At 38.2% G+C, this 12122-nt stretch overlaps 2 pseudogenes; both read left to right on the plus strand.

Annotated features, from left to right (window-relative positions):
- The first annotated feature begins 3124 nt into the window (after positions 1 to 3124).
- On the plus strand, positions 3125 to 4200 carry LOC103749646 (annotated as a pseudogene).
- Positions 4201 to 10687: 6487 nt separating this feature from the next.
- LOC103749655 lies at positions 10688 to 11880 on the plus strand (annotated as a pseudogene).
- Positions 11881 to 12122: the final 242 nt, after the last annotated feature.

Here is a 12122-nt window from a genome sequence, read left to right on the forward strand (position 1 = left end):
TCTCTCTCTTTCTCTCTCTCTCTCTCTCTCTATCTCTCTGGAATCCTGTCTCTCCTTTCTTATCCTGACCCTCCTCATTCATGGAGTCACTGGATGGCAGTTTCCAGTCTATTGTCTTGCCTCAGAAGTCCCCTAAGAAGTCTTCATAGGTATAATGAGCAATATGCCTTTGAAATATTGATCTGTTAAATTTTTATATCCTTAAATGTTACTAAGTACAATATGTTTAAAATATTTTAAAATTTATTTCATAAGATTAAATGTATGTATAGTAAAATGTACAAAGTTTAATATGTACAGTCACATAGTCACCTCCTTATAGTATCTAAAACATTCTAATTGATTCAAGGAAGTTTCCTCTATTTGTTCTATGTATTTCTATGATGATGTGTTTTTGTATTTATTGATGTGTTTTGTGTGGGTTATTATTATTTTCATTATTATTACTTAAGTGACTTTTTTCTGAACCTTTTCAAGAACATTCAGTTCAATTCAATCAGCATTTTAAAGTACACATTTTGATCATATTATTTTCTTTTGAATGTGTTGTGTGTGTGTGGTGTATATGTGTATGCACATACATGTTCAGGCATGCTTGCCTGTGTGTGTGTGTGTGTGTGTGTGTGTGTGTGTGTGTGTGTGTTGAAGCCGAGGTCAACATCAAGTGTCTTCCATCTTCCTTACTTCCATCTTACTTTAAAAAATTATTTTTTTTTTATTTTATAGGTATACGTTTTGCTTGCATGTATGCCTATGGAGGCCAGAAGCAGGTTCTGGAACTGAACCTGGGTCCTCTGCAGGACAGCCAGTGCTCTTAATCTCTGCACCATCTCTCCAGCCCCTTCATCTTACTTTGTGAGACAGGGTCTCTCACTGAACCTGGAGTTTGTCATTGCGTCAGACTAGCTAGCGAGCAAGTTCCTAGGATCTACCTGTCTTCACTTCTCCAGTGCTGGGGACATAGATATGTACTTTCACACCTGACTTTTATAAGGGTGCAGATGATCCAAATCAGGTGCTGTAACCTGGAAGTTCTTCAACCACTATGATGACAAGGTATAGTCTGACCCCCTTCCTATGGTCTGCAGAAGGAGCCTGGATGATGGGGAGGGGTTAAGGATATATAAGCCAGGAAAGCTGAGAGAGAGGTCTCTCTAATTTTATGTGGCTGTTGGAAACCCATGGGATTTATATTTGGGTGTGGCTCTCCAGCATAGCATTAAATGGGGTAGTCACCATTTTGGAATGGAGCTCTGGGACCATGGTGGGGTGGGGGGGATGGCATGTCTCTAATACGGGAAAGGAAAATCCTATGAGAGTTTATCTTTGTAAATGACCCTCTAAACTTTGTTGGCAAGCCCAAATAAATATTCTCATTCCCCAACTGTAACTTAAGAGGAACGTTGTTATGGTTTAGTTAGAAAAATACTCTCTGGGATTCCAGAGAGCACATGTGCAGGTCTCTCAGGAGAAAATTTAGTGAAACGGGTGCTCATCTTTGGAAGCAAGTATGTCAACCTGTGAGCTATCTTGTTGCCCCAGAGTATCATTTCCTGAACCTGAAAAGAACCCATGGAATATATGACAATAACTAGTGAAGTTCTGTTAGTTACACCTAGGGTGTGTGTGTGTGTGTGTGTGTGTGTGTGTGTGTGTGTGTGTAGAGTAGGTATTATTGACAGGGTCCAGGGATACTATATATTCTATAGTACACAGTACAGGAATACATGTCCTCATGTATTTGAAAGGATATATAACAGAAAAGGGAAATTATACCGATCAGCATTGTTTTATATATCACATGCAATTCTAACACATAATATAATCTCACATAATTAAAATGAAAACACAATTCAGTAGGTCTTTTGTTTCATTATTTATTATTATTATTAATTATTATTACTACTGCACTAGGATTTAATCTATAGCCTTCTAAATACAAGGTATGGGTCTACAACTGAGCCACAATCAAAGCCTTCTGTTACTACCCTGATTTTTTAGATATACAGAAGCATATGGAGATGAAAGTATTAAGAAACAAGGGTCAGAGATGTTCTATCATTTCTAACCAGTTTCATAGTTAGGAAGCTGCAGTGTCTTAATTCATACTTAGACTGACTTGAGTGCCTATGCCTGTTGTTTCTACCTCATGGTTACCAAAACTCTTCTGTAGAATGTTATGACATAATAGTTATTGATGCAACAGGGACTTTGTATGAAATTATTAGAAATGAGAGTTAGTACATTAGTGTGGATTTACTCCTGTAGAGTTTTCTGTGCTTAATGAGGAGAATTCCAAAGAGATCCACCCCCATTCTACCTTGGGAACCAGTTACTCATGATGGGAATTTAAAAACTGAACATAGTTTTGAGTCTGAATGATCTGACACTCTGTTTATGGCACATGAAAACACGTTCTTTAATTACTCCCCCAAGGGACTCATTCAACCTGGGAGGGAATTATAAAGAGAAAACAACTCTCTGTTCCTCCAATAAATTTTCTCAGAATGGTGAGCCGTGCAGCTGATTATAATTTGAGTAAGGTAATATTTTAGATATCATATGAGATTTCTTTTCTCTTTTGTAAAAATGAAGAGAATCCTCTGTTGGAATTCTCAAGTACAAATCATGTCATATTCACCAGTGTACCTGTTGCAGGAAGTCAGAGACAGATCAGCACTGATATTTACAACCTCCTTCATCAGAAACCTGGATCCCTCAGTACAAGTGGGAGAAAGGACTGGTGTTTTCTAAGAGCACTGAAGCCTCAGGGTAAGTAAGGTGAGCACTGAATTACCTACAATATTTTCCTTTCAAACACAAAACTAAGTAAATCATGGGATTAGAAAAGCAGCATTTATTTTTGGGCTCTTTTCAGCCCTAATCCTTAGTGAAGACTATAAAGAAGGGAGGACGTGGTGTTCAGAGATTTTGTGACTTGAATTGGCATTCTTTCGGAACACATCGTAGATGAAGAAGGAGGGAATGGTGAATACTCAGGAATAAACATTGGATATCAGGTTCTTTAAATACCTTGCTGTTTGTCTTCAGTCAATCCTTAACTGTTAAAGTTCTGTATCAATCAAAAAGGGTTTTGTTGTTAGTGCAACTTTTACTGCTGTTCTTACAGATGTCATCCACGAAGCAAATGGCTATGGAAAATGACTCTTCTGTGACTGAATTCTTACTTGTGGGATTAACTGACCAACAGGAGCTCCAGCTGCCTCTGTTTGTCCTGTTCTTGGTGAACTACACAGCCACTGTGGTGGGAAACTTGAGTTTAATGAATCTCATTTGTCTGAATTCACACCTTCATACCCCCATGTACTTTTTAATCTTCAATCTGTCCTTCATTGATTTCTGTTATTCTTTTGTCTTTACACCCAAAATGCTGATGAGCTTTGTTTCAGAGAACACCATCTCGTTCACAGCATGTATTACGCAGATGTTTTTCTTTTGCTTTTTTGTTCACACTGAATGTTATGTGCTGACAGCCATGGCCTATGATCGCTATGTGGCCATCTGTCGGCCCTTGCTATATACAGTCATCATGTCTTCCAGGATTTGTTATTTGTTGATGTTTGGGTGTTATTTAATGGGATTTGCTGGTGCCATGATTCACACGGGGTATATAATCAAGCTCAGATTTTGTGATTCCAACATCATCAACCACTACATGTGTGACATCTTCCCCCTAATCCAGCTCTCCTGCAGCAGCACCTACACCTACGTCGATGAGCTTGTGAGTGCTGTTCTTGTCACTACAGTAGTCATTGTATCCAGCCTCTTTATCTTAACCTCATATGCATTGATCCTTTGTAATATTGTTCGTATGCCATCATCTAAGGGTTGGTCCAAAGCCATGGGCACCTGTGGATCACACATAATAACTGTTAGTTTATTCTACGGGTCAGGGCTGCTCACTCATATCCAACCATCATCTGCTGAATCAGTGGACCAGCGGAAATTTTTCTCTGTGTTTTACACTCTTGTGGTACCCATGGTCAACCCTCTCATTTACAGCCTCAGGAACAAGGACGTCAAACTTGCTGTGCAGAGAACCCTCAAGAAACTGAAACACTGAGTGAAGTGTGTGGCTCCCCTGTGCCTGAACCCCATCAGTGTGGCCATTGTCTCCATTTGCTTCTTGTCACTTTCCAGCTATCCTGCATCTTTCCTTCTGCTCATCTTTCTTTATAGTGGAGGCAAGAGAGTGAGCTACTGTAGTATCTTTCTTTTTCTCAAAGTGTAACTGTACTGAATTCTTCTACACATTCTTAAATAGGTTCTAACCTGGTCTTGGTTCTCATACCACATGGAGACCTCACTGTATTTTTCTTTCTTACATGTTGACTTTTTAACCCAAGGAAATACATCGAATTTGGTGTTTTCTGAAAAGTTCATTTCTTCCTTGATTTTTTGAGATAAATTTGTTGATTTTTTTCCTGTTTCAAGAATTTTATTACTTGCACTTTTTTTTTTTTAAGAGAGAATGTCTAGGGGCTGGAGAGATGGCTCAGCAGTTAAGAACACTGGTTGTTCTTGCAGAAGACCCTGGTTCAAATCCCAGCACCCACATGGCAGCCTACAACTGTCCGTAACGCCAGTTCCAGGGATCCGACAACTTCTTTTGTCCTCAGTGGTCATTGCAGGACTTGGGTATACTTAGCTACTTGCAGGCTATATACTTATACACATAAAATAAAAATAATAAATAAAATATTTAAAAAAGAGAGAATGTTAAATTTGTGGACATTGTTTACTTAATGAACTAATGACCTGTTCTGATGGAGATTTGAGGATGTTTCTCAAACTCAGTCCTTTTAATTTCAATACAATACTGGAGGGATATTCTAACATAAATTGTATTCAAGTTGTCACCCACTTGCCTCTGGCATGTGGAATGTTTCTGGGATTACTTTTAAAAGCATTTCACGATATTTATGCTTCCAAAACACAACAGTACTTGTAACATTAAGACTTGGATTCTCTTGCTGCACACCAGGATTCCCTATTGCAAAAGACAGTCTTACCTCTTTTAAAAACAAACAGTATATAGTTTTACAACTGAACAGTATAGTGTATACCTAGGCTTATTTTTATTTTCATTCCCGTTTTTATATGAGTATATATTATGAATTTTACCCAATTAGAATTTTTTCTTTCAATGTGTAAACTTTAATTCTCTCTTTTCTACCTTAGAAGAAAAAATAATTTGAGGACCTGTACATCTGCCACATTCAGTTGTACATTCCTTATCCTGTTCTGTACATGAAAAAAGAATAATTAAATGAATTTTCTACAGAGGCAGTCAATTTTTTTAAACCCATTGAACATCCTATTAAAAACTGAGGGAAAAATAAAAGAATTATGAAGAAAACAGAACTTTTGTAATGTTTCAGATTATTGAAAAAGGGCATGGAATAGACCTGATGCCTTCTGCCAAGATACACATAACAGGAAAAAGTTCCATAAACCTGGATGCCTAACAAGAAAAATGCATGTCCCTACAGAAATCCAATGTTGTTTTTCTTACTTCATGATCTCTTGTGAAGTGCTGAGAATGGTACCCAGTTTGGTGAGCATAGAGAGCAAGTGGTGTTTTAATCAACTAGAGCATGGAATATTTAAAGGGTGTGGGAAAAAGCAAGCAATAAGGAAATCTTCCATATATATATATATATATGTTAGTTTTTGAGAGAGAGTATCATGTAACCCAGGCCTGAAATGCACTATGAAGCTGAGAATGACCTTGAATCCCTCATCCTATTGCTTCTACATCCTGAATGCTAGAATTACAGTTATGAATAACCACACCGAGTTTATGTGGTTCTGGGATTGAACCCAGATCATCAAGCATACTAGCTATCAACTCTATCAACTGAGCTATATCTACAGCCCTAATCTCTTTGTGTGACTTATTTTCATCTCACTGCATTTTATGTAAATGCCTTGTCAGTTAAATGAATTGAGGCTGAATATCAGTTTTGTATTTTATTAAGCAGTTGTGTCTGTATGAAGTATGTAGTATATTGTTAGATTGCATTAACCTATCATCAAAATATTAGACAATTATGTACTCAAAGAACATTGAGAACACAATTATTTCACTGTGTAAGTCATTATTCTTTTTACATTTGGTATGTTTATAAAATATTGAATGAAACAACCTCAGTACATAACGTTTTTGCTTCAGTGGTTTTAAAATTATGTTTAAACATTTTAACTTTTGAATAAGCAATATGTATTCATATACTAAACATAAAAATCACTATGTAAAAATAATTCCTAAAGAATAGGTAAAAAATTGAGATGGTGTAGCAGAGGAATATACAAAAAGTTGGAGAAAGATGGGAATTGATATAAATGATGAAAATTCAGTAAGCATGTATGAAACTGTGGTTTGTCAGGGGTGTGTGGGGGGAGGGTGTGTAAATTTGATTGAGAACTGCTGTATGAAATGTACAAAAGCTCAGTAAAATTTTCACAAAATTAGAAAGAAAAATCATTGGGAAAGAATGTGGATAATGAGGAAATTTGGAGAAACGATAGAATGTTTTAAAGTTGATTTTTTACAATCATTTTCCAACTTAATACATTTATTTAAAAGCCAGTGAATTATAAATAGAAAATAAACAAATTTTATTGTATGTATATCATCATTCACTACAGATGTTAAAATAGAAAACAATGGCAGATATGTGGAAAATATCCTCTAACTGTGGACTGTATCACAATGTGGGAGAAGATGAAAAAAAGATCATAGATATAAAATTTGTTTTAAAATAAAAAAGTAAATTTTAAAGGAATAGCAGGTTTACAGTTAGTCGCTTTAAAAATTTAATGAGTTTGTTTTACAAAATTTATTTGAGAAAGTATCTGCTCCCTTGGGGCTGGAGAGATGGCTCAGAGGTTAAGAACACTGACTGTTCTTACAAAAGACTGGGGTTCGATTTCCAGCACCCACATGGCAGATAACAACTGCCTGTAACTTCACTCCCAGGGTATCTGACAGCCTCTTCTGTCCTCTGTGGGCATTGCATGAGACAGCTGCACTTAACTACATCCAGGCAATATACGCATACACATAAAATATTTAAAAAATGAAAGTACCTGCTCCCTTATCCCTGTCTCAGATGAATCAGTTCCCTCCAAATGGGCAACGACTTGCTAATCACACATAGAGTCTTCCAGGTTCAATTGATATAACTGTACATATTTATATGATTTATACATATTTATTCACTGATTTATATTATATATACATATATAGAGTTTATATACATGCATATCCATTCTGCACATTTATTACCTATTTCCTGTCTGTTTTTCCAATATAACAATAAAACATTCATAACCTTCCATCATCTTACATAAAATATTTACTCTTTATTCTGACCATTTTACTCAAATAATTTATTTAATACTCAAACATAACTTCATATGATGTGTTTGCATGAATAGTATGATTTTATAATAACTTTTAAAGAACAACCAAGAATAAGATAATATAAATCAGGAGAGAACTTACCTGGTGATGGTGGAGGTGCTGCCTGACTGGAAGACGAAGGGCAGAGGAGCAGGAGTGAGATTTCTGGAATGATGATGTGATGTCTGTCTTTCTTTTTAAAATTTTTTAATTGAGCTTTTAAAATTTTATACATTTCCCTCTCAAATCCAGACCCCTTCCCCCATCCATGCCTCCCCCTATCCCCCACCAAACCCTAGGCACTCTGCCATACATGCTGAGTCCTATTCATTCAGGTGTTTATTCCCAAGTGTCCTTTAGTGTAAATGTGTCCACTGGAGTCTAGTCAGCCCATCCTGTGGTGGTATGTAAGTCATACTCTCCCTTGCCCAACGGCAATCAGTCTCAAATAGTTCTCAAACTAGTTCTGGCCCACCACCTATGTTTAACCTCCCCTTTGGGCCCTCTTTTCATTGAGCTGACATGGTTCCCACATCTGATGCTACAGATTCACATGAGCAAGCCTCCAGTGGCCTGGAAGGCTCCACCTCTCTGTAATCATGAACCAGCCTGGGCTATTACAATCTTTCTGTCCTTTCTTCTGCAATGGTCCCAGAGTCATGAGTGGGTGAGGTTCCATATAGGAGTCCCATCCTGTACTCTGCAGTATTTTATTCTCCACAACTTGGGCAGATGTGGCCTTCTGTGTGCATCACACTCTGATGTTTCACCTAGTAACAGAAATCTCCCAGATGTGTATTCTCTGTGCCTGACCAGATGTACAACTCTGCAGTCGTCTCCATCTGGTGCAAAAAGAAGCTTCTTTGATGAGTGCTTGTCACTCTCAGGGAGGTCTCTTTCTGCACATTTCACTTCACTTGCTGTCCTGTTCCAACCAACCTCCTTCAATTTTTAGATATTAGTTGTGAATAGCCCTCCATTATTGATCTACAGAATATGTCTTTATCCATTCATTCTTTGTGGGGAGCCTACACTGATTCCATAACTCAGCTATAAAGTATCCTTTTTCGGTAACATGGACGTGCAGGTATATCAAATGGATGTTGACTAAGGTTCTTTGAGTGCATACCCAGGTCAATATAACTGCATCTTCTAGCAATTCTATTTTAAGTCTTGAGGGACCACCACAGTAATTACCATAGTGGCTGAAATAGTTTACATTTTCACCAATTCTGTAGGAGGGCTCCTTTCCCCAACATCATAGCTATAAGTGTGAGTTTTGGGCAGTTAAGAATTGGGTGAGCTCCATCACTGAGGTACACTGCAAGTTATCTTTTATGAGCCTCATTTACCAGCTTTTCAGAGGAATATGGAATTATAATTAATGGTGATTAGAAAAAATATGTCATTTCTCACAGTTACACAGTAAGAAAGCTCAAAAGTCTGAATTTAACTTCATTCTCATTGGATTAGCAGACAAACCTGAGCTCCAGCTGCCTCTCTTTGTCCTGCTGTTGGTGAACTACTCAGCCACTATGATGGGAAACTTAAGTTTAATGAGCCTCATTTTATGGGTGCTCTTTAATTTCTTTATGACAAAATTTCTTCTGATGAATTTTCAACTATTGTATAATATTTACTAATTCGATCCCAGAAGATTGTAGGAAATTCCTAGAAATGTAAAATAATCATACCTGTGTCCTTTTGACTTTTACAGTAGTGCAACACATAATGAGAAAAATTACTGAGGGACCAGCCCAGGGTGCTAGGTACTCCTAGAGGGAAGTTATGTTTTGAGTAAGAATTTGAATCCTCAAAGAACCAATGTTAGGTTGATAGTACCGATTGTAAACAGGCTCAGAAATTTCTATCATCAAGGGATTCAAGCAACCTGTGATGAAATTGTGGGAGCGAATAATATTCTATGCTGACTCATTAAATAGATTTTTATTTGAAAAAGGTGGTGTTTTAGAGGCTTGTTTATAGGTGTTTTTTCCTTCATGTAGATGAAGAGAAAAGTCCTGGAGAAATTCTCACCAGAAATTGTGTTGTATTCTCTAGTGTACATCTTTTGGTAGGTAAGAGATAGATCTATTCTGATGCTGTAACTTCCTTTATCATCAGAAACTCAGACTCATTAGGACATTCAGGAGGAAGGAAGGATGCTTGTGCTTCAATAGCAGTGGACTCCAGAACAAAGGTGAGCACTGATCCATTTTGTCTGGAGACTGTCCCTTGAAATGTAGAGGTATATAAGTCACAGGTTCAAGAGCAGACCACTTGTTTATTTCTCTTTTTAGCCCAAATCCTTAGTGAAGGCTAAAGAATGGAGAAAATGTTCAGCGATATTGGGATATCTATCAGCATTATCTCAGGACAGACAGATGGACAGACAGACAGACACACACACATATATCATGGGTGGGGGAGAGGGAAATTGTAGTCCCGCTCTTGGACTTCCTTCTTGTTATTTCTTCAGACAATCATCATTTCTAGCTCTTCCTCTAGGGTGAAGACAGAGGGTTCCTTGCTGATATCACCTGGCAGTGATGTTCCCACAGATGCCACAAGTGAAGCAAATGGCTATGGAGAATGACTCGTCAGTGACTGAGTTCATTCTCATTGGATTAGCAGACCAACCTGAGCTCCAGCTGCCTCTCTTTGTCCTGCTGGTGGTGAACTACACAGCCACTATGATGGGAAAATTAAGTTTAATGAGCCTCATTTGTCTAAATTCACATCTTCATATACCAGTGTATTTTTTTTATCTTCAATCTGTCTTTCATTGATTTCTGTTATTCCTGTGTCTTTAACCCCAAAATGCTGATGAGTTTTGTTTATTAGGACATTCAGGAGGAAGGAAGGATGCTTGTGCTTCAATAGCAGTGGACTCCAGAACAAAGGTGAGCACTGATCCATTTTGTCTGGAGACTGTCCCTTGAAATGTAGAGGTATATAAGTCACAGGTTCAAGAGCAGACCACTTGTTTATTTCTCTTTTTAGCCCAAATCCTTAGTGAAGGCTAAAGAATGGAGAAAATGTTCAGCGATATTGGGATATCTATCAGCATTATCTCAGGACAGACAGATGGACAGACAGACAGACAGACACACCCACACATATATCATGGGTGGGGGAGAGGGAAATTGTAGTCCCGCTCTTGGACTTCCTTCTTGTTATTTCTTCAGACAATCATCATTTCTAGCTCTTCCTCTAGGGTGAAGACAGAGGGTTCCTTGCTGATATCACCTGGCAGTGATGTTCCCACAGATGCCACAAGTGAAGCAAATGGCTATGGAGAATGACTCGTCAGTGACTGACTTCATTCTCATTGGATTAGCAGACAAACCTGAGCTCCAGCTGCCTCTCTTTGTCCTGCTGTTGGTGAACTACTCAGCCACTATGATGGGAAACTTAAGTTTAATGAGCCTCATTTGTCTAAATTCACATCTTCATACACCAGTGTATTTTTTTTTATCTTCAATCTGTCTTTCATTGATTTTTGTTATTCCTGTGTCTTTAACCCCTAAATGCTGATGAGTTTTGTTTCTGAGAAGAACACCATCTCCTTCACAGGATGCATGACTCAGCTGTTTTTCTTCTGTCTTTTTGTCAATTCTGAGTGCTATGTGCTGACAGCCATGGCCTATGATGGCTATGTGGCCATCTGTCAGCACGTACTCATGTTTGCTTCACACTTGATGGGGTTTGCTACTGCCGTTGTCCACTTAGGGTGTATAATAAGGCTCAATTTTTGTGATTCCAACATCATCAACCACTATATGTGTGACACTTTCCCCCTCCTTGAGCTCTCCTGTGGTGACACTCATGCCAATGAGCTCGTGAGTTCTGTTTCTGTGGCTGTACTTGTCGTTTTATTTGGCCACATTATCTTATCCTCCTACATTTTGATTCTTGTTAATATCATTCATTTATCATCCGCTAAGGGTTTGTCCAAAGCCATGAGCACCTGCAGTTCTCATATAATAACTGTTGCAGGGTGTATAATAAGCCTCAATTTTTGTGATTCCAACGTCATCAACCACCATATGTGTGACACTTTCCCCCTCCTTGAGCTCTCCTGTGGTGACACTCATGCCAATGAGCTCGTGAGTTTTGTTTCTGTGGCTGTAGTTGTCGTTTTATTTGGCCACATTATCTTATCCTCCTACATTTTGATTCTTGTTAATATAATTCATTTATCATCTACTAAGGGTTTGTCTAAAGCCATGAGCACCTGCATTTCTCATATAATAACTGTTGTCCTAATCTATGGATTTGGTCTGCTTGCCCACATCAAACCATCTTCTGCTGAGTCTGTGGTTCAGAGGAAATTTTTCTCCGTAGTTTACACTTTTGTTTTGCCTTTGCTGAATCCTCTCATTTACAGCCTCAGGAACAAGGATGTCAAGCTTGCTGTGAAGAGAACCCTGAAGAGACTCCCAAGATGAGTGAGCTGGTCGTGTTTATATAGTGTAGGCTTCCTGCTTCCAGGTCGTCCCCTTGCTTGACTGATGCTGAAAAACAGATTAGATGAGGAGGCCCTTGGCATTTAAGTGCACGTAAGAGCACCTTCATGGTCCACCTAAGAACTTTTATTAGAATCTCAGTGTTTGAAGTTCATACAGAGTTTACATATGAAAAAGTGCTCACGCGTACAAAACAGGACTTTTCCTATCCTTGTGGGGAGAAG

Source organism: Nannospalax galili, unplaced genomic scaffold, assembly GCF_000622305.1.
Source record: "Nannospalax galili isolate Female #2095 unplaced genomic scaffold, S.galili_v1.0 scaffold607, whole genome shotgun sequence".
Classification (NCBI taxonomy): domain Eukaryota; kingdom Metazoa; phylum Chordata; class Mammalia; order Rodentia; family Spalacidae; genus Nannospalax; species Nannospalax galili.